Source organism: Labrus mixtus, chromosome 7 (genome assembly GCF_963584025.1).
Source record: "Labrus mixtus chromosome 7, fLabMix1.1, whole genome shotgun sequence".
In the NCBI taxonomy this organism is placed as follows: domain Eukaryota; kingdom Metazoa; phylum Chordata; class Actinopteri; order Labriformes; family Labridae; genus Labrus; species Labrus mixtus.
The window spans coordinates 15,277,249-15,300,944 of record NC_083618.1 but is presented as its reverse complement, the minus strand read 5'-3'; the positions used below and the strand labels follow the sequence as shown (position 1 = coordinate 15,300,944).

The following is a 23,696-nucleotide window of genomic DNA, read 5'->3' as shown; positions in this document are numbered from 1 at the left end:
ATTCAAATCTTTACTGTGGATTACAACGACTCGTGACTGGCCAGCATGTCGAACCTCCCTCAAGGAACTCTTTAAAACATTTCACAGCTATTCAGACTGAAACGACCTCTTCAGAGTCCTCATCGAACAATTATTAATATCTATTTACTTGGAAGGAAAACTATCTTTGTAATAGAACAAAGAAATGTTATCTTCAGTGTAACTGGACGTTGTAAGGAGAACAGGAGGTCAAATCATTTCAGCTCAGTGATGGAAACTTTTTCTAAATTTAATAACGCCCCTCCATAAATAACATAAAAACTTCAGGCTACTAAACATACTGGGGTTATAAAATATGACATGTCCCATTAAATTAACTGCAACAGAAATCATTGTTCAAATCTAATTGGGTTATTTGAGGTCAATAGACAGAGGGGAAAAACAAAGCTGTGGGCTGTTACTTTAAGAAGTCATTATTGAGTATCACAGGATCTAATTGTTTTGATCTGATGAACATTCAACTATTGACCATTAAAACCTTTTATTTAGAACGTCTAACTGTTCATCCCCTTATTCCCAGACAAGGCCTGATAAAAAAAAAAAAAAGTATGTAGGCGTCTATTTGGACATATCAGAACATTGTGGCTTTACATGTAGCTCTAGGCTATTTCACATATAACAAACAGTGGAAAGCACCTTACTTTTATTTTTGATTTAACTTTTATTTAACCAGATAAATAACCCATTAAGATCAAGATCTCTTTCACAAGGGTGACCTGGCCAAGAGGGCAGCAGCACACGTCATAATAAATATTATATGATTACAACAGTTTACAAACAATAAGTTACACTATCATATCATATATATTCACAATAAAGACATGGCATGAGTTTGTACCACATTTTAAATGTATGTAAATCATGTTAGAAGTCATTTATTGCTATTAAAAGACTTTGCTGCGAACATGTGAAATACGTTTACTTCACAATTTAAACTGAACTAGATCCTGAAAAAGCATTAAAATACAATGCTTGTAATTCAGTGGCATGCCGAATGATGCTATGTATGATGCATCTATCACAATTAAAAAAGGAATGCCTTTAATTGTATGCATGCATTAAGAAATGTTCTAACTGCGCATAACATCCCTTGATTAACAGGAATAAGTTATCCATGCAACTCTTACCTGTCCATCCTGCAGCATGCAGACCTGCTCCTCTCCTCTCCTCTCCTCTCCTCTCCTCTCCTCTCCTCTCCTCTCCTCTCCTCTCCTCTCCTCCCCTACTGCTTCCTCTCTTCAGGCCTGAGGTGAAACTTTGTGCAGGCAGTGAGCACCCTTATATGTACTATGTGCAGCACAGTCAGCCTGGGACCCCGGACCAATGGGAGGAAAACATGTGCACAGGACCATCTGCAGTGGAAAAACAAATCCTATAAAAGATTTTGTGGATTTTGCTGCACCGGGGACTGTTGTCCAGCTGCTCTGATTCTTAGTGACAGATGCTTTCTCTCCCTCTCACTTGGCTAACGTGGACGTTCCTCCGTATCCTCCAGTGGCCTTAAATACTCCAAACCTTGATACTCCTTTAACTTCCACCCTGTTTTTAACACCGTCAGCATGTGAATAAAGATTTTCTTCTACCATAATAACTACAAGCTAAGGCACTGTTTACAATCCACGTTATGTGAATAATCTGGCAAGATGTAAGCTATAAGTTGTGGGAATGTCAAAGCTTGTGATAAAAGTGTATATTACTCACAGCAAACGAAGTAAAGGTGTATTTCAGAAGTGCAAGCTATCAATTAAGGGCAGTGAAAGGTTTTGATAACACGCTTAGGCCACGTTTCAGGTGATGAGCAGGTGATGACATCTCATTTGCAGCTCTCAGCTTTCATGTTCACTTTAGTGAATGGCACGGCCAAGAGCTTTCCTTCTGGCTTACTCACAAGATGTTGTCTCTAATCCGTCTAGTCCTGTAAGCCATCTATGAGCTTTGCAGGGAGACATCTGTAACTTTTTCTTGCTGTCCTTTTCACCTTTCCTCTCCGTGCTTCATTGAGTTTCTCATTTGCTCTTTGTACACTACCAACAAACATAGCGGAGAATACACAGCAATGTCATGGCTGGGAAAGCAAGTTGTGCTAAATGTATTGTGTAATTGATGTTTCAGTGTCATATTGCATTTGCTACACTTGATCAGCGAGTAAAAGCTGAAGATATCAATATTTGTTAACAATACATCAGCATATTAAGTACAATAAAAGAAATGGTCGGCCGTTAGAAACCAGGTAAGACGTATCATCTGGCTCTGCAGATCTCTTCATCTACACAGGCAATGATAGTCTGCTTTGGTCCATTTTATTGATTTATTTCAGGTGTTACAAAACAGTCAGTCACCCATTAGATTCTGTCCGGTCAACAAATGTTTTTGTCACAAGCTTTATCACTTCATGTTTAACATAGAGTGCCAATAGTATTTAGTCCCAGGCAATGTCAGAGATTGTATAATATAGTATTGAAGGATTAAATGGTTGACCACCTTTTGATAGGTTTGGGGTTAGCCCTCTGCAGACAGACCTGACCCACAACTTTATAACTACATTTACAGCTGCAGCAGGAAACTACTTTCGGCTAAATAAACTCTAATAACTAATCTGTACATCCCTGCCAAGCACCAGACAACAGACACCAAAGTAAGATGTTACCTGGTGAACATAATGGAGCATTTGGCAGCAGAATCATGCACCAGTGCATATAAGCAGTCTGGTAACATAGCAATGTTATGTTTATTTTAGCATCCTTGCATTCCTTATCTCTTCACTAAGCTTTATTATGCATATGCATCTGTACATAGAGAGCTTGTAAGCCGGAGTCAAATTCCTTATATGGGTACAAATACTTGGCCAATAAAGCTGATTCTGATTCCTATATGAGCCAGAAATTTTCTTTAAGAGTGTTTGAGACCAAAAAAGAGCTCAAATTAGAGAGTCAATATTACTGTCAGGTGGATATAACATGACTATTGATAAAGGTGAATGCTGCTATTTGGCTGTTGGATCTGTAAATAATAGGCAGTAAACAGTTGGCTAAGAGGTTTGCAAAGAAAGTAAAACTTATAGTAACTTCATTAAATTGTATGAAAAATGTGACGTCAGCTTTCGTTTTGCTGCCCCTAAGTGGCCAAAGGGAGCTGGTGAATAAACTTTTTTCTATGCACTACCATTAAAATGTTTTATTTTTTTATGTACATTTTTTAATAAATGATAATGAAAGTTAAACTCTGTTATGTATATTTTGGGTTTTTTACCTGAATAAATGTTATTCCTAAAAAAATAAAAATTCAAATGGAACCATGAAACTAGGAAAAGGACATCTTGCATGTCACAGTAAGACCATTATCACATGGACTGACTGTATCTGCTGCTTCACCTTTAATCCCCCCTCATTGATAATCTGGAGTGAGGCCTGTGTTGGATTCTCTGCAGTCAGATGAAGCATATGGCTCCGACATCTGCGGGCAGACTTACATCCAAGATTCCCTTCTTGGCTTCTATGAGTAGCTATATCGGGACCAAAGCCCACAACTCTCATTGACAAAATCTGATTTAACCACTGGCCGTATGTTCTCAATGAACTCCTGCCTCCCGCCAACTGTTCACACTCTGACACAGCTTTCATTCTTGGTAAAAGTGCTCCATAAATAAACCTTATATAAATCATGTGTTTCAAACTGCAGTGTTTGGCTGTTCTGTATTACTTTTGACCCTTTTATCTGTACAGATGCGTACATTTTGAGATTTTTTTCTCATCATTTGTGCCCTTAGTAGAGTTTTCTGTTTCAGAGTTTCAGTACCTTCTTCTGATTTGCTGATAACAGTACCAGTATAGGGATCACTGAAGCTTACATTTTGGTATCGGTTATCAGCGGGTTGCATGAATCTTATATTATGATTTTACCAGCCTTCAAAAAAATGTGCAAATAAAAACAAAAATACTACATAGCAGAAACCTTAGCAAGCTAGTCAAATGTTAGCAATCAATGTTGTTTCAACAATAACATGTATAAATGTTTATCCCACTGTTATTTAAACCCAGGTGTCAGATTGAGATATATGTTTTATCATGTAACTGTGTGTGACTTCAATAACTTTGTTCACAGATTGACTATAACATTAGTCAAATTAGCATTTTTGTTGCACATAGAAATGATATCATATTGAATATAATAAACTCAAATAAAAGCCCATCCCAATTTAAGGCCCAGTCCCTTTTACTAGCCAATAGCTGCTTCTATTGAGACTGCCATACTGAATTGGGTTGTACACAATAAACTCCTGTATGTCCTTATGTCTCAGTTATAAGACCCTATACGTTAAGTGTTGAATAGTTTGGGGATCAAAAATATAACAAGGGGTCTCTCTCTCCCCCCCACAGTGCAGCAGGTTGGTAGGGGTGGGTTGTCTTACAAATCGAGATCAAATAAGTGATTTGTAATTTTAAAAAATGTATCGTCATCCTCATTTTGTGCACTCTCATCAATTCTTTCTGGTGTAAATTTACAATGTTAAAGTTGTATATGAAAATAATTCAAGTCCTGTCTGGTATTGACGCCTGTCCCAATTAAAAGCAGGGTTATTTTACAGGCTGACGTACATAAAATTGAAGGCTACTAATTGAAGTGTTACGGTAATTATATGTCTTATTTATAACTCCCTGGTCATTTCAGTTGTATTAAAGCAGTTAACCCTCTCTAGCCTATACGTGAAGTGTCTTATAGAGTAGGCTACTTATTGATTGGTTAACACATGATATAATACACGTTTTTACAGACCTGTTGCACTGGTCCCGCTCCTGGTCTGAAGTCCAGTCCAGGTTTTGTGGTGGATTTTGGTGTCCAGGCGCAGCAATCTGCAGCATCCCCACACGTAGCCGCAGCCACACACGCTGTCCGAGGAGCTGCTCTGAAGTTACACCAATAAAGTAAACACAAACATTTATAGATGGATTATCCCAATTACTAGACAGGGACGCACTTTATATAGACTCAACCATGACCATACAAGTATTTAATGCACATATGCATGCTGTAATGTCTTTATATAACTTAACTTTGTCGCTCTAATGTGTTTGGAAACACAAAGGGCGAAAAAAAAACTGACAAATGTATGATTTTGGGTGGGTAATGCGTGGTGCATGTTAACTTTGGGAGAAATCTGAGGCAGCGTGGTCCTTTTTTAAGAAAAACAAAAAGTGAACTTCCTGTTTCGGGGTGGTCCACAGTCTGTGGAGAAAGGGAGGGAGGAGGGAGGAAGGGAAGGGGGTGCGCATTCCCACATTGGCTGTGTGTGCAACCAACTTCTCCAGGGCGCTTTGCGGGACTCCATAGCCGAACATGGGGTTCAGTTTTGTCACCGTTCGCGTAAAGTAACCGTGGAGAGAGGGGGAAAAAAAGGCGATGCGAGGACGCTTCTGATACAGGATAAAGTGCCGGTTTTCTGTGAAGAATCAAGTCATCTCCATCCGAGTGTGTGTGTGTGTGTGTGTGTGTGTGCGCCAGAGAGAAAGAAAAAGACAGAGACAGAAGGGAGGTTTTACTGGAAAGACTCCCCCTGAGCTCCTCCAAGGACTCTGGGAATCAAGTCAGAAAGTTTGATGCTGAATTCTGCTGCGTTAACCTGAGGTGAGTACTGCTGATGATTCATAATCGCTTTCTGAAATCACAGGCGTCCATTGATAAATGGCACAAGCTCCGTGGAAAGTTGTGTTCGGCGCTGAAAACTGCTATGATTCCCTCTGAAGTGAGAATGAAAGTTGGAATCGTGTTAGAAGTGACGTCAAAATACGTCCACTATTGGTGTTTTCTCTCCGGGTGATCATGCGTGACTTTTACGCATTATAACAATTGGCTATAATTGATTTAGGTCCACATTTGAGTAATTAAGTTGCACAATATTTATACAAGCGTACGACAAGCATTATTATACAACCACTGTGATAGGCCTTTTTGTGGATTCAGTTACTTGGTTTGTCCTCTGCGTGAAATATCGTTGGCCCTGTGTGTTTTTATGCATGTGTTTGGATGTGAAGAACATTCTGGCACGAAGCAAAGTAAGCCATAGTTTATTAAGACTTCATAAAATGGTCAGTTTTCTTGCAGTTTCATCTCTAAGTGAAGTGCTTCCCTTTCTTCCTCCAAGCCCAGTTTAAAGTCATCTGGCGCAGCCCAGGGTCGCAGGGCCACCCGGGAACAGCTGTTTCTTGTAACCTGAAATACTTGAGGTGCCAATATCTTTTCCAAATGTGAGTTTCTGTGAGGACACCCACAAAAACAACATCATCTCTGACCTCCTGCTTCAGGAGTAGAAAAAAAAAACCCTCTTGTGACTGATTCAGTAAATCACTGCTTTCCTTTTCTGACTTCTAACTTAGAAAAAACGTGCATTGGAGCCTTCCATAATCTATCTCTAATCTGAGATGGTTTAATGCATCTAATCTAATTATCTGTGTGAGAGGTGACTGTAGCTGTTAATGTGGGAAGATTAGGCTGCTGGTCATCTAGTAGTGGCTCTGGAGGACTGAAGAGCGTCAACACTGGATTCAATAGAGAAGCTAAACACTTATTTATTCCAAAGTGACAGTGAGAAGTGCTGAGCACACAAACGCACAACCTCACTAAACAGTATTTACACAGACACACATCCAGAGAGGGTATTTGTACGTCACAAAGGGCCTTTAGTGGATGTACACAAACAATAGAGAAACACAGAAATGTATATGGAAAACTTTTAAGTGAAACTATAGGTTATTTACCAAATAATTACTGCATAGTATTTAGTTTTAGCCTTTTCTACTACACAAGAGGAGACATTAAAACTTGTTCCGACTGTTGAAATCTTTCTACCCTGTAGGTTTAACTTAATACTTCGAAGCACCTCACACACGCTACGACAAAACGAAAGAGATGTATTCAAGGACAAATTCAAGTGCAGGATGGATTCAGCTTTTTGAAAATAATCCAATCCAGCAAACTAGACTCGGTCCGCTCTCAAGGTTGAGGGCGGGGGGGGGGGGGGTGCACTTGTCCTTTGGCCACGTGTGAAAAGCTCTGCAGGGGAGCTTCCTCGCCCTCCCTGCTCTTTATCAGAGTGTGTTAAGGCCAAAAGGCTCCTTAATGGGGACTGCTCTTAAACAAATAGACCATACAGGAAGCAACTGTCCTTCTATCCAGGCAAAGGAGAGGGCTGGTGTGCTTTATCAGGGCCATATCAGAGCCCAGATAAGTCTCTATCAGGATGAATACAACGCACTCTAGAGGGATGATATTTTTGTCTGCATTAGGTCCGGCATAGAGAAGGATTTTAAGGTGGAATTTGTGTTTCATTTGTGCTGCTAATGTATGTTAGATATTTAAACAGAGGACATTTCAGGGCTGAAGTTGTCCTGTAAGAGACGTCTGCACCTTGATAGCTTTTTTATGACATCAATAATGTGAACAACATGTCTAAATTCTGGTTGGCACAGTAACATGTCACAGGGGTACACAGAGGCAGGCAGCAACAAGTGGTGTGTTTTTGTCCAGATTCCATTTTGGTCCGCTCAGCAAGAAACATGTGTCACGTGATGCCTCCCCCCCAACAACCCTCCACCACCTCCTCCTCCTCCCCACCTTCCAGTTAGAGGGAGGTGGGGGCATAGAGGGGGCGGGGGGAAGACCACCCTCACTGGGATCACAGCCCCTCAATCAGACCCTTTCACACCCTGTGAACCTGAAACAATCAGGGTTTAATAGCAGCTGTCTGTCTGTGCCGGTCCTGGCTAAAAACCATGCAGGCCTCGCGGTGCAGAGAAGATCAGCTTGGGCTGCAGAAAGAACAGAGGAGACGGGCCCGGGGATGCTCCAAAGGACACAGAAGCAAACACACACACACACACACACACACACACACACACACACACACACATACACACACTTTCAAACGCTCCTTTTCTGTCTTTATCCCCTGCTACTCTTTTCTCTACTCATCTTGTAGTTTTCCTCCAAAATCTTCAAGGCTCATAAAGACACTCGGATCACCGGTGTCAGGGTCTGGTATTTCAAGGTGATTTTGGTTCATCGGATTGAGTTTGGGATGTTTTCAAAATGCTGCAGGTCTTTATTCAGGTTGTGTGTGTTGTCAGTGAGTCTGGAATGAATGGGTTTTGGTTGTTGTTGGGTTTTTTTAAAAGCGAAACCTTATCCCATCATAGCCATCTAAAAGACACGAAAGGCCAAAATTGGGTTGATTGTTTTAACAAGTTGGTCAAAATGGAGAGGATTTCACTAAATGTACTGTCGAGAATGCTACTCCTCCTGGAATTGTACATGTGGGAAACCATTATAATGATGCTGATTAGTAAATGAATGAAGAGATTTCACTTGAGGGCAAACGCATTACACATTTAAGATAAGTTGAATTGCATTAGCCAAAGACTGTGCATAATAGAAAGGGGAACCAGCACAGTCATGGGAAATGTTCAGAAAATCATTGTTAGGGGTCACTTGGAGCTTTCCCACACATTAGAGGGAAAATCAGACCAAATGAGGCTGAGGAGGTTCAAAAGGAAAATATCTACAGGGACAATCAGTTCAAAGAAAGAGGAAATTGAGAGGACTGCTGTATTCCATGTAATTATTTCAGTGGATGGATTATGGGAAATAAAAGTGTTGGCTGGACGTTTCCTGATAATGCTTTTTTGGAAAAGCAGGATTCCATATATTTTTTATAGAGTAAACAATGAAACTACTAGTCAAACAAATAGTTGACCGATCCATGAATTACAGAAATATTTGTTGATTGTTACTCGCTTTAATTTTAGGAGAACGTGTTTCTGTTTATTCCAAGAGGCTCATAAGTGGAGACCTGCCAACAACGTGGACACCCCTTAAAACAACCCAGAGAAAATATTTACATCGGACAGTTGTGCAACAATCCTACACATATGTTTGTTGACAACTAAAGTGGGGTTGATGTAAGCAAAAGCTTGTGGTTAGGGGAGATAAACGCTGGCTATGGTGAGGTATGTTTAGCAAAAGAAGCAAAGACTTGAAGCCAGAGATTTTGGTAATATGGTGGCAAAATGTTGATTCTCTTTTTTTCTGCCTACAATAATGCTGCAGAATGACACAAATCATAATTTAGAGAACCTGATTTTTTTTAGCATATACTTTATAAAAATGTACGTAGTCTCAGTGATGTCACCTATTGGATTCTGAAGAGGTGTAATGAAGCCGACACTGGTGCATTTATGACATTCAGTTCATCTTGATTTTCTTGTTGAAATAATCATTGGAAGCCAAATCGTTCTTAAAATAAAAAGAACCTGTGGCACAGCTCTAATCATGGTCCTGGCTCAATAGCATGGCCCCAGTACTTCCTGTATCGCTTTGAAACTTTGCCATTGAATGTAAATCATACCTGGATTGTTCTCAGTGAAACAATGGGGGCCCTGCTGATCGTCATAAATCTCATCTTGAGCTGATCAAACCTGCATTCTCGGGTGGCTCAGGTCCCTCATGTTGGCACGCTTTCAGCCGGGTTCAGCTATCAAATTGTTGCTCTGATGCTTTAATACTAAGCATGAAAGGTGAAGCCATATGTGGAGCAGCAGGAAGCATTTAAAATGATGCTGGTGGAACTTTACATGAAACATACAGTTTTTTGCTTAAGCTGGTGCCTGAAGGAACATGTGTTATATATGTGTGTGTGTAATGGATTTAAGCATGCTAATGACAGTAAGGGGCGGAGTCTATCCCAAACAGACAGTGTGTGTGTGTGTGTGTGTGTGTGTGTGTGTGTGTGTGTGTGTGTGTGTGTGTGTGTGTGTGTGTGTGTGTGTGTGTGTGTGTGTGTACTGGCGTATAAAAGCAGTATAAGGCACGCTGACTGTTAACTATCGTCTCATGTGGTTGATATTAGAAATCAAACTAGTGCTAATAGGATCCAGGTGAGGGTGTAAGTAGGTTGCATGTGCACAAACAACCCACGCTGATACTTACTCACTGTTGCATTAGCATTAGCTTGGTTTGAAACAATGGGCTGCTGTTTTTCTCTTTGATGGTGGCAGTTGTGGATGACAAAGGGAAAAAAATGAGCATCATGTATTGGGGAAGCAGGGGAAAATGTATCTGGATTCTGGATGCGATTGAGTTGTTAAATCCGGTTGCTAAAAGTGAATCAAAGTGCTGAGGGTGAGAGAGGGAGATTAAAGTGGTCCATTCATATTTTTGCACGGTTTTGTGCCTGTTATGTCTTTGGCCGCACATTTGTTACACTGTGTGTGTTCTCCAATGACTCACTGCGTGCTGTCTTGTCGGCAGGCAGAAAGTGAGGAGGAGGCGGCGGTGTTTGTTATTTAAGCAGGTTGCCATGGTCACGGTGTATTCGGGTGCTGCCATCATCAGTGTAATTACAATGCAGTGTCTTACAGTCACCCTCCTCACTGCCTGCGTCTCTCTGACGTCTGTCAGTAAGAAAAAAAATCTGTCAAATGATAAATGATGATGATGTCATCTTTATTGTAATACGATGAGTTTTTGAAGCCTTATAAGTTTACGAGAACACAAAACATCTGCACAAAACTTTGATCCAGATTACAAACTATTTTCTTTCTTTCTTGTCTGTCCAAGAAAAGTGCAATCTCTAATGTTCATTTCAAATGAAGAGGTTAGAGAACTCCTCCTTAGCACTTCGTATGCAAGTCTCTAAATTTCCAGCGCCGTTTTATGTGATAGACTATTACATTTTACTGCTGGAATAATCATTTCCAACTTCCACAAAGCTTGAGAGAGACGGAGGGGAGACAATGTGAGAGATGCTGAGTTGTGAAGGAGTGCAGAGGCGTTTCCATGTTGCGTGTGTTTGTGATGAGCTTTCTGGACAACTGCGTTATCTGAGATGAGATAACATCAGAGGATCCTTGGCTTGGCAGGCAGATGTTCTTGGGCAACTCTCAGCTCCACATACCAAACAAACACCGTCCTTAATGTGTACGCTGAGTGTCTTTAAATGAAGTAACACAGACCTCGGGATTACTCATGCAGTGGTATGCTGCAGCATTTAGATTTACAAAGATGCTTTAAGATGTAGCTGCACATGAGGGCTGACAGCCTTATGATGCTATTTTCATTACTTTATTATTTCATTCAGCATCAGTCAGCTCCACTGAGTGCTTCTCGAAGATAAGAACTATCGTTTTTTTATTTCAGATCAAATACTTTACTGTAGCTTTGGCATTGATGGCAAATAATTACTACTTGGTTTGGCAAATTAAACAAGTTTTAACCTTTATTTTCCCATCACAATATTAAACAACATTATAGTTTGTATTTGTACATCACCTTTAAAAAAAAGCTCATGAAGTACTTTGTAATATAAATCTAAAGCAGGTTACGTAGTAGCTGCTTTACAACAGAAATCATGATAAAAACGTATTATGTAATGATAATCAACTTGGCTTGAATAATGTCAAATAAGGTATTAAAGGGGTCATATTATGCTTTTTCTGGTTTTATGTGCTCACATCTATGTGCAAAAATTCAAAGTCCGCAGAATAGCGGCTTCTCCTACGTCCTCCTGTTAGCTGCAGCATTAACTGCATGTAACGCTCGGTTCTAGCCCCCCTCGAAAATGTTTTGTCAGTGTGACGTTTTGTCAGTGTGATATCACTGATCTAAGCCCATTGGCTCGTTGTGGCAAGCCCAGCAGCTCATGTTGCACGCCCATTAACTTCTGTAGCACGCCCACGATATGCCGTAGCCTGCTGTAGCACAGTAGTGCTAAGGTGCTAATGTTTTTGCTCCCTTCGGAGCCAAAGTGGCTGCATTCCCAACATGGTAAAAGGGGCGTGACATTTGCGAGAACCGTGCTGAGCGACTGACCAATTACGGCAGAGCCGACAGGCCGACCAATCAGATCAGACTTGGCACACGTGGGGACTCTGAACATGGGCACTTCAGAGCCTTAGAGAGAGAGTCAGAAGCAAAAAGGGCATAATATGAATTGTCTGGTTGAAGGAAACATAGATGGATAAATAGGACTACAAATTAATCCCAAGTGCCATGTTTTGAAAGTTAACAATTAACTGGATCATTGGCACTCATTTCAATAACTGTGTACAAAGTGTTTTAGCAGGCCTCAGTGTAGTAGGAAATGTTCAAATCTATCAATGATAAATTGTGCAATGTCAACGTTTCAAAGATACAAAGTAAGAGAGGGCGTTTTCTCCGCAGTCAGCTTCCACAAGATTAGAGTAAAAGTATTTTTGAAATCTTTAAAAGTGAGTGAATGGAGTTTGAGCATAGTCACCCTACATGAAACCAACTGTATGTAATTTTATGTATAAAGAAGAACATCTCAATGTGTTCCAGGTTTATAGAGTTACAAAACAGATTTTAAACAATGGATGACCCAAACCACATTACAATTGCTGCTTCATACTGTATGTTTATGAGAAAGGAACTGTGTGGTCAGCCTTCAAAAAAAAAAAGTTGAGGACTCTTTCTCTTTGTAGGTTTTTTTCTTTGCTTTTTGTTACTTTTTCTTTGAAATGCTTCCAGTTCTGTATAAATCCTGCGCCCCTGTGTCTTCTCTTTTTATGTTGTCCGTTCTTTCTCCTCTTCCTCTGCTGCTCAGACTGTCACGTCTTCTTCTATTCCTGTGTCCCTGCTCTGTCTGTTTAAGTGACAGTTGTGAGAATCTACAGCGGCCTGCTGATGCCACGTTAACCAGATCAGATGCCATAACAGGAAATCAGTGCGCATGCATGGACGTAGCACAGTGACACACGCACATGACTTACAACCAGTGCAAGCCAAATGCAGGCCGAGCCGTCACTGATACACTGACATGAATCTGCTGTGGGTCAAAGGTAACGGCACCCTCAGTCAAACCGCCTCATATTTACTACATCAGCCACTGACATGACGTTCAGCCTGCTGACGGCTTTGATCGACTTCTGACGCGTAACAATTGCTGTTATATACATATGGAAAGTCAGAGGATAATTCAGAAAATAACAACAGTTTTACTTTGTAAGTAGCATCTTTTGATTGCTGTTGTAGGAGATTGGAGAAGCAAAGATAAATCATCCTCCACAACAAAACTTATGAAACCAAACCAAAGTAAAGTAGGCTGAACAGCAGACGATTTACAAAAATGATGTCGTATTCCTGTTTATTGTTTTCCTGATGGCCAAAACGGAAGCCAGTAATGGCTGTTTTGTCCATAGCATCCAATATTGTTACCAACCCCATAAGTCCAATGTAATTTAACACAAATGGAAACTATTTTAAAAAACATAAAATTGAACTACTTAAAAAAACCCGTTAATCTCAGCATCTTTAAAAAGTGTTAAAAGAAACTAGTTTTGAAATCATAAACGAGAACTATCTATAAATGTTTTTAATGAAACTCCTTTAAACACCTAAAAGAGAAACTGTTTTACTGTCATAAAAGAGAATCACTAGAAAACACATGTAAACTACTTTAAAAAATGTAAATTGTAAATATAAACTATTATTAAGAAAAACTTTTTTAACTACTTTTGAATTACCTAAATAGAAACTGGAGAGAAAAAATACTTGAAACAACAAATGTCAAAGTACTTTTGAAAACTTAAATGTAAACTACTGCCAGAAGCATACAAATATACTTTTAAAAATGTAAATATAAACTATCTTTAAGAAAGTACCTAAAAAAGAAAAAGTGTCGCTACTTTTAAATAAAATAATAGAATATAATTTTCAAACTTTATGGAAACTGCTTTTATTAACGTTAAATGAACCTACTTTCAAAAACAAATATTGAAACTTTAATAGATGTGGAATCAACTTCTAAAAACTGTGTAGGGAAACACATTGTGTTGCAGCTAATATACAGAGACAAATAAATTTGAAGTTGAGGTTTTGTTACATATCTTAACTTTCTTTCAACAAAACGTTGCTGTTGTCAAAACTACAGTAGAGTAGAAGTAGAATAAGTCCTTACAGAGATCGCACACTTACAGTGAAAAATACAACTCCTGTGTATTTGCTGCATATTTGGGGACTTAATTAAGCCTTAAGAAAAATAATATTTCTGGCACGCGGTGAGATAGAGCTTTCCATTTTCATTAACAGTGGAATTTGTTGGAAAGGAAAGAGGGGAAGAAGAGAGTACGGGGAGATTGAGAAAAAAAATGCTTCATAGTGAGTGGGGAGAGGAGAGAGAGGGAGAAAGAGAGAGAGAGAGAGAGAGATGCAGATTGTTTTAAATCCGCAGCGAGTCAGCCTCTCAAATTTATGCCCATGGGCTGCTTCTTGGGTGGGCTGCAGGGAGGGCGGTGCGTTAGCTGCAGCAGGGGAAAGTTGCCGACTCCAGACTGCTCGCCTTGCTCTGAAGCTTGGCTTTTCCTGCTGGAACACATTTACAACTCAACCGTCCTGACTGCTCGGCCCTGCCCCGCATGACTTAACCAAACTAAACCGACTGACTTTTAGTGTGCAGTTATTGGACGAGTCTGCAATGTTATAGATAGTTGTTCTCTAATCGATTACACTTTTTGTGTTACTGAAAGGTAACTGAAACATAGTTTGTGTGTTCATATTTTGACAGTTGTTCTTTTGAAATATCCAGCTTAGACTACTCAGACGCTTTAACAGATTTCCTCCAAGAAAGCGTTTGTGCTCAAAAAAGGCAGAGACAGTCCTCTTCTCTACCCGAGGACTTGGATCAGATAAGAAATAATTCTGGCTCCTCTTTATTTCATGCCAGCAGTGACTGTTTGTTTTGCTCAGCATGAGAAAGATCTGGATCCACATCTAGCTTTGGAACAGATTCCCTCATGTTTAAGATGAAGGAGAGTAGCTCACTCATCAACCAGCTATCAGGCCTTTTACAGTGGAGATTCAGTGCAAGATTTAAAATGTTCATCGTTTTAAGAGGTTGATTATTGTTGAAGCTCTCTGACCTTGTTCATTAACTTATTCTGAAACAATACACACTTAAAGTTTGAGTTTCTTCCTCATGTTGTATTAAACACTGAGAGGTCTGTTCACTGCCGAGGCTAACTTTTACCAACAGGGAGGTTTTCTCTGCCTCGGTGAATACACAGCGAGGGGATGACATCAGCAGCATGTAAATCAGCTCACAGCCGAGCAATAACCTAAACTTCAAATTTAGAGGCTTGTTGGTTTGGATGGTACACCACGATTATGTGCTGACACACACACACACACACACACACACACACACACACACACACACACACACACACACACACACATACAAGTCCATGCATGCATACAGAGAGCAACAATAAGAAGCCAAAAGGGAAGTAAACAAGTGGTTGTGTGAGTACAAACAGGTTCTATTTGTCTCAAGTTTTACATTTTTGCCGAAACTTTAATCACAAAAACATCCATTTTGGAAAAAAAAAAAACAATCCAAATGGCACATTATCCTTAAAGTTAAACTCTGCTTTTAAGAAGAAATGAAACACATGTGGGTGTGTTTTTTTCCTTCCCAGCAGCCTCATGCGTCTGGCTGCTTTGTGAGCTAATTCGCTCTGAAGGTATTATGGTTATTGGACGGCTTGTAAACCATTAAGTCTTTATTTACAAGAGAAAGAAAAGAGGGTCTGGGTGACTGCGTGGGGGCGAGCTAGGTCTTGGTACAGGCTCTGACCCCACTGTAAGTCAGAACAACTGAAACTCTCCACCGGCTAGGACATCTGGTCCTTTTTTTTTTTGCAGCGAACTGCAGACCACTCCTCAATTACATAATTGTGCCCATTAATTACCCGAGGAGGGGCTTCATTTCCTGGTTGCCAATAATGAACAGAAATAGGGCCAGTAAAAAAGGACTTTGAGACATGCATGATTACAGTGTGTTTGCTGAGACATGAAACATGGACTGACATGTGTAACATCAGCTCGAGGTTTAAAAGGCACATAGTATCTAGTGTTTTGTATTCTGCTTAGACAAGTGGGTGTGAGTGATTTGTCATGCCTAAACAGCTGTTGGTTAATTCATTTTTTTTCATTGTTTAAATTTGTGACAGTTTGTTGTTTCTTTAGCGTCAGTAGCCTGTTTTTGGCCACACACAAAGCTCTCGGCATGTCGTTCCTCCAGGAAGAGACCTGAAGAAATGGCTCACCTTCATGTTGTGACTGAGTGGATGCAGGTGTGATGGCTGTGGTGGGTTTCACACCCTGACTACTACTGCTACTGAGTAGAGCTTCTGTTTGAGTTCAAGTGACAGAATGATTGGACTGAATTCAAATTCTTGACATGTTCCCATGCGGCCTTTTTCAGATAGCGATCCAACAACAGCGTCGTAATGAAGCTCCACCGTCATTATGTCCTTTACACATTCATATTGAGTCTGTAGTAGCGTAATATTATTGTCCCAGTCTGTGAATTCACATTACATTAGGGCGTTGCTGAAGAACACGGTGTAAACAAACAGCAGGAGCTCCACATACACACAAACTCAGGCATGCTCTTACACACACACACACACAGCGCTGTTCTCCACCAATCCTCTCTCTTCCCTGTAACGCCTCTGTTACCTCCGCTGACGGCAGAGAGTTGGGATCACTTTAGCCCCCGTTATGCCTCTGTGACGTTCATATTAAGGACGAGACTTCACAGGGGGATAAACATTGCACCTTGAACTGGCAGTCTAAAATGGGCTTATATAAAACAAAATCTCAAGTTTGAACATTTTTAATTTTGAATAATATAATACACTTTAAAGGAAATGTTCACATTTATTTTTGTCATAATTGTTCATGGGGGCTCTGAAGAAATCCTTCCCTAAAGCTTTTCTGTTATCTGTCAGTGATAGGGATAGAACTTAGTGCCACAACTACCTGCAACTTTCAAGCCTTTTAATCCGATGTCAATCACATCCCTGATTTATTATAATTTTGTAAAAACAGAAAATAGTGACATTTCAAGTCACCACAGCCCAGGGTGACATCTTCATATGTGCATTACAAAACACGCAGTTCCTAATTAGTATTTAAGATTGCAGATCAAAACAATCTTCAACTTGTCTTTTAAGCTGACGATGCAGAAAGCCGTCAATTTTGTGGTTCTCATGCCGTGAACTGACCTGCTGCTGCACTCAGCATGAAACAAATGTTGGAATGACAATGCGGCTGTCGCAGCTGTTGTTGTTTCAGGTCCAGAGCTGTTCTCCTCCTCCTGTACTTCTTACTCCTGGTTCTCCTCCTGTCGCCATCACTGTATGCGGGGGGTGGGTGCAGGGTGGGATTTGCCTTCAAGACAGGAGCTGCAAGCACAGTGATGCACCTGCTAGCTGGAGTCTGAAGCGCGGGACAACGGATGAGTAAGTTAAGGGGGGAGGGGGGGTACTGTCTTTCTGTGAAAGAGAGAGAGGGAGAGAGAAAAAGCGAGAGAGGGCAGGGCACAGAGAAAGGATGAGGCTGTGAGAGTGAGTTTCTTGGTCTTTGGATGGAGGTATCATGCTGGGCATTTCTGCCAGGGCTTATGGGAGCAGACTCAGCTGAATACACAGAGGGTCAACAGGGATCCACGCTCACTTTTCTTTTCACACAGAGGACAGCGTTGTGTGCTCGTACTGTGACAGACAGGCGACCTGTGCGGGGTGGTTCCCTGCCTTTGCGCTCAGTGCATGCTGGGAAATACTCCAGCCCCTACCCACGCCAAACCCTGAGAAAAAGTACAGAATGTAAAGATGAATGGATGAAGAACAGTGCCAAAACAGTTCTCTTGACACCACATTCTACATACTTTTATCTGACGATTTTTTTCTACATATTTTGTGCTTGTCTGTAAGAGCTCAAAATACAGTTTAAACAAACAAACTTGTTAGGAAGTTCACCAAGCTATTATTTTACAGCTTTTTAGTGAGAAATAAAATTCCAAAAAGAACCAAATCTGTAGGATGCACACATTGACAAAGTAAGTAACCTGTTGACAGTTTTATGGTGGACCTTTTTTTTTTTCAACACTTTCAATGTCCTTTCTTGAAATAGGTTAACTTGTGGTATGACTGCTTTATACAGACCTTCATTGATCAAAGTGTTTTCACAAGTGTGGTCATATTGTAAAGCGACCTTTTTGCCAATCAAACCCATACCTTACTTTTGACTACATCATGCAAGGCCTACATAAACACTCAATATGTTCTGTTTCAAACTCATACAGAGTTTGTAAGAATATGCAAGGTAATTGTTCTTGATGGTCAAAAGCTGTCAGAATTGAAAGGGGATATAATTGGTTGGTTTGTGCAACAAGTCATTTCTCTTATCAGTTTGACCAATCAACAGGCCGCTGTATGTTGAGGCCAAACATGGGGTCAGTGTGCAAGAGGCCTTGATATGTGTGTAATGATAATGACAGATTGGAGTTGATCTATTGGTACAATTCACAACAAATATTTATCTGGTCTTATATGTTACACACTGAACTTTACTGTGCTGTAAAAACAGCTTATTTAAACTTGGTAATATAATCTGTTCTTATTGTACTTTTGTTGGTACTCACCTAAAAGAGGAAACTTTTAATGTGGTCCAACATGATGTTGTTCCCTGTCAGCACCTGAAGAAGACTTGAAGCTCTTTCCTCCTTTCTAGATCCGTGCTGGTGTTATACTCACTCTCTAATGTACGTTTCTTTGGATAAAAGTGTTAATTGTTGAATTGTAGAATGTAAAGTGACTTTTTTTGCAACACCGTTTGAGAATTTGTGTGTGGCATAATCCCGGGTTGTACCGTTTTTCATTATTTCCTTGACATTATTTTTTATTAGGATTTTCCATTAAGTTGAATTACTGTTCATAACGGTGTCAGTTTGAGCTACAGTTATGGTGCCATTCTCCATGGAGTGTGTTTTAAGAAATGACAGCATATACTGTACAGGCCATGTCGGTCATTAACCTAAAACCCTACTTCACTTTCCTAACTTCACTTTCTCCTATATGACGACTTCGCAGCAGGTTGTGACTTAGTCGGACTTTCCCGACTGCTGATTATTTCCCCAGCAGTTTAACCCCCTTTGTCCATCCCTCTGTTCCTGTTAGCTCTATTCAGAACAGGACAGACAGTTGTTCTGCTGTGGCACATTTATTGGCCCTTATTAGCTAGCACCTGTAGTCCATTAAAAGCCCCGGTTTGCTGACATGCAGACAGATACATGCCGTCTTTGAGTTCTCCACATGGTGAGAGGAACACATCCCTTGAGATATGAAGAGAAATTTGTTAAGCTGTAGAGAACAATCGCTTCATGTTCAAAGTTTCAAACAGTGAATCCCACTGGATCCCATTCAAAGGGCTTATTTATCGACGCCTGTCTTCTGCTGCAGCTGTGGAGCAGAAATGTGGTGAGCACTTGTGTGTGTCAATGTGTCTGTGTGAATGTTAAGTGTTATAGGCATGTGCATGGGCGTTTGGTGGGCGAAAGGTCCCAGATGTGGAAGTTGTTGTTGGTGATTAGCAGTTTTGTATCCTTTTAGATCCAAGCTTGTGGCCATTCATGTTATTCTATTGGTGCAAATGCTCTGCTCATAGAACACTGTGTAACAACATTTCAAGAATTCAACGAGTAAATGTAACAATGTATGTGCTGAACAGTTTCTGCTTGAAAATGAAATGACCATGCTAACCATCTGCTTACGGAAAAATTTAAGTGAGCAAAGAAGAAGTTGAATTGGGAAAGACGTTGCTTTATTGTTTGTGGATGAAAAGTCTGGACTTTCCATTCCAAAGAGCACAGAACTTTTTTTCTGTCAAAAGTTTATAAATTGGCGAACGTCTTATCCTCTGGAAGATTTTTGTTATCGCATTTCTATAAACACAAAATTTCAAAATAAAGGGCATCCCAAGCCTGCAGGAAAGGGAATCAAGGAACCAGTAAGTAAAGTGCTTCGATCAACATAGAAGAAGCAGCGTTCGGCTTAAAATTAAAATAAATATTGCATGTGGTCCTTACAAAAAAAATACAAAAATTTCTCACAACTAAAGAGGTATGCTCAGTGTTTTTATAAAAACAGAATTTAACATGTTTGCCATCTTGTCACCTGGAGGGCTTTAAATGAAATGACTTTTTATTTTATTCTTCATATTGTTTATTGTTTTTTATCCAATGCCCTGTGATTTTATGTTAAATGTTTCACCAATTGTGTTCCAACCTTAATTTTGGAGAGATTAAAATTCAAATAAAGGCTTTCTGACTTAGATTGATAGTTTTAACGTTTCTAGTTTCTTGGACCAGGACATAGCTGTTTTCTGCTAAACTAACAACAATTTATAATAGCTTCATATTAACAATACAGTGGAAGTGGATTCCACCTTGTCATTATCTCTCTCCCAAATAAGCAAATAAGCATATTTCCTAAAATGTGGAACTGCTCCTTTAACAGTCTTTACAATATAACTTGGCAGCAGAAGCCAGTGTTCGAGTCCAAAACTTGGACTGGAAAACACAATTCAAATGCCCTCAATGTTTTTTTATATAAGATAGAACATTAACTTTTTTTGTTTCAACTTCTCTTGAAATAATTTTACAAGCTCACTTTAAGTGACTTCGGCAGCAGCGACTTATCAATGTATAAACACAAATCAACCGATCAGCAAGTGATCAGATCCTTTCACATGTAGTTCCAGACTGAGTTGAGTTCTTGTGGCTGCCCCCCTTCGTCTTGTGTGTCCCAGCTCACACTCCAACTTCCTGTGGGATCGAGCCGAGCCTCGGGGCAGGGGGATGTCTGTTTCCAACCAGCGAGCTCTCTCACACATGCTCCAGCTTGTCAGACTGAGTGTGTGTGTGTGTGAGGGTGAGGGTGGCTGGGTGTCAGATTGAGTGTATGCATGTAAGCGCCTATGCAGTGTGTGTGTCTCAGTGTAAGTGTGTGTGTTTAGATGTGAAGAGATATGAGTGTTTTCTCTCTGCGGGTGGAGGTGACTGTCTAGGACAAGATGAAAAATTCAATTAGCTGAAGTTGACTGTGGTCCAGGTTCATCTCAGGTTGCCTAAACACAACTCGGTCTCTGTGAGGTTTCTTTCAGAGACAGCAGAGACATTTAGATGCTTCTAATAAACATTTATTGTCTCTTGTTGCAATGGAAAATAAATCGTTTGCATACATTAAACGTGAACACAATTAATTTAAAGTTGAACTGTTCATTGACCGGATAAACACAGGAACAGTTTGCTCTCAAGATCTGCACTTATATTGCAACAGCTAATAGATCAGAAGAACTAGTTTTATTGTTGTTAACCTTAGAACAACAATAAAACTAACTAAACACTAACTAAACAAATCTGATTGTATTCTTCAAGAAATTAAGCTCAGGGAAATGTGGATTTTTTAAAAACTTTTTGCACAGTCAAAACTTTGCATTCTGCAGTCTCCTACTAATGAGAAGGGCTTCAATTTTCAACTATTTCATTAATTTGTCGTTAGTGCATGTGTTTGTGCATGTTTGACTGTGTGTGTATGTGGAGCAACGCTGAAACGCAATGTGAATTCCCAGACTGGGACAAGAATATTACATAATAATCTACCGATTACAAATGAACTACTCTCAGGATCTGTCTCCTTCCTTTGTAGAGTTATTCTAATTCTAATGATGATCAGTCTTACCATAAATAGACGTTAACATGGTGCTATGCTTAAGAAACAAGTCGTCACATTAACCAGCATCCTTCATTTTATTAAATGTGCTCTGTATTTCTCATTCTGTGGTTTGTCTTGTACCCGAACAGTTCAGTACTATAATTTTACTCAGTCAGGACTTTGGCATGTTTATGTGGTTCCACATCATGCCTGCTCTCTCACAGGGTGCATGTTAGGAGACAGTCTGCGGTGTACAAACATCAGCGGGATCTGTGTGTGTTTTTATGTAAGCAAATCTGTGTGTCTTTGAGTTGAACCTTTGCACACACACAGTTGCTTTCTTTACCTCAGTGCTTTTCCCCCCACTGGTTGGCCATCAGAGCAGACTGGTGGTGTGTCTGAGGTGTGTGGCTTACCACCATGTCATTGCCTGGAGGGCTCATGCTGTCTGTTGTCACCTACGCACACAGACACACACAGATGTAGAGCTTACATTAACAATTGATGCAGAATGATGACACCCTACTATTGATCTGATTCTGAACATGCATAAACACAGGTAATACATTTTTTTAACTAAGCTGGTGAGCAGTTCAAAATAAAAATGAAAAAACAAGGATGCAGCTTCTTGATGGGTCTGATAAGAAATGTGAAGTAATGTGACTTTTTTTCTGAAGAAAAAAAAAAAATCCCAAAAGGCCTTGTCTATCATTAGTTCTGTGTTGCTACCCTTGTTGTCAACGCTAGCAACTGTCGTTCAGTTACACTCTGCATTATCTAATGCTACCACTGCCTGAATTTCTGAAAGTCCTGCTGTTCTTCCATGACATGTGCATGCCCAGTGTAAGTGAGAGGTCGTACGTTATGCAATTTAAGGTGCATTAATAGACAGGTCTTCACATCAAAACACATGTAGTAAGAAGATAGAAAGCAGCTTTTTGTAAAAACAGGAGAAACCAAAAGGCAAACCACAGAACAAGACATTGAACTTTTAACATAATGAATGTGATTGATATATACAACAAACTGCCCCAAAATAAACTCATAGGTCAACATGCGACTTGTTTTAGCCTCGAAGACGTGGGGCTTTAAAGTTAAGGAGAAGAGAAATGGGCAAATGGAAGATTATAGCCTCTCCTTTCCTCTCATCTCCTTTCCTCTTCTCCCCTCTCAATAAACACACTGAAGAACAAACGTTTTTAACTTGGAGTGTTAGCACCAGAGCTCTTCTGCTAACTGACCCGGGGCTCTGAAGAGCTGCATATAACAGGCGCCCACATTGGCTTTTGTGTGCAGGAGGGTCTTTACATAACCCACGTAACCAAGCACATTGTCTAGCAACCAGGCAGCCACTGAAGAGCCTTGTAAATGGAGGAGGGGGTCTGCTTGAGTGGAGGCCAGCAGCCTGGGTTGAGAGGCTAGTGGAGCTAAGCTAGGTCATGACTAAAGGCTAGTTTGTTAGCTTGATAATAGCCTGGGGAAGCTGATGTAATGAACTCCTTCAGAAACAAATTGGTTTAAAAAAAGAACTCTTGTTATAGTATTAGTTTAAATCAGAAAGAAAATATCTGATTTAAATGTACGTTACGCTTTATTGCACACAAAATATCTGTTTTGTTAAGGTGTTTTATATATTCACATTTTAGCCTTGAATCATTTCATTTTACCTTAAGCCGCTCACTATCCTCCCTACACTCCCAATACTATACAAAGCCAGGCCTTCTTGGCCCTGTTTCTAATGTTTGGGTCTGAGCCAGGATTCCCCTGGACCTGCCCAGGATGTTGAGGTATATTTTTCCTAACCCTGCCAACAATTTAGCTTTTTCAAGACGCTTTCTTTCAGGAGAAGATAGATGTTTGCATGTCTCACTTGTCGCAGCATCTCGATCACACCCTAAAAATGTGGAGATCTTTAATAAATACTGCCTAGGGTTGTTTTTATTTTTTGTGGTGGACGAAGGAAAGGAGCTAATCTATAATGAGAATTAAGCACTCGTCTTTCTTTTTTTTTTTTGCTAATTCTGCAGATTACTTTAAGATTACATTTTTCAGGTACAATAGTCTTAAAACAGGCTTCACCTTTTGAGGAAA

At 40.1% G+C, this 23,696-nt stretch overlaps 1 protein-coding gene across 1 annotated transcript in view; it reads left to right on the top strand.

Moving 5' to 3' along the window:
* The first annotated feature begins 5,300 nt into the window (after positions 1-5,300).
* gli1 (GLI family zinc finger 1) overlaps positions 5,301-23,696 on the top strand; it is a 52,423-nt gene continuing 34,027 nt past the window's right edge. Inside the window, exon 1 of the mRNA XM_061043243.1 lies at positions 5,301-5,661. The gene's annotated coding sequence lies outside the window, so the exon portion shown is untranslated. The remainder of the gene's footprint in view (positions 5,662-23,696) is intronic.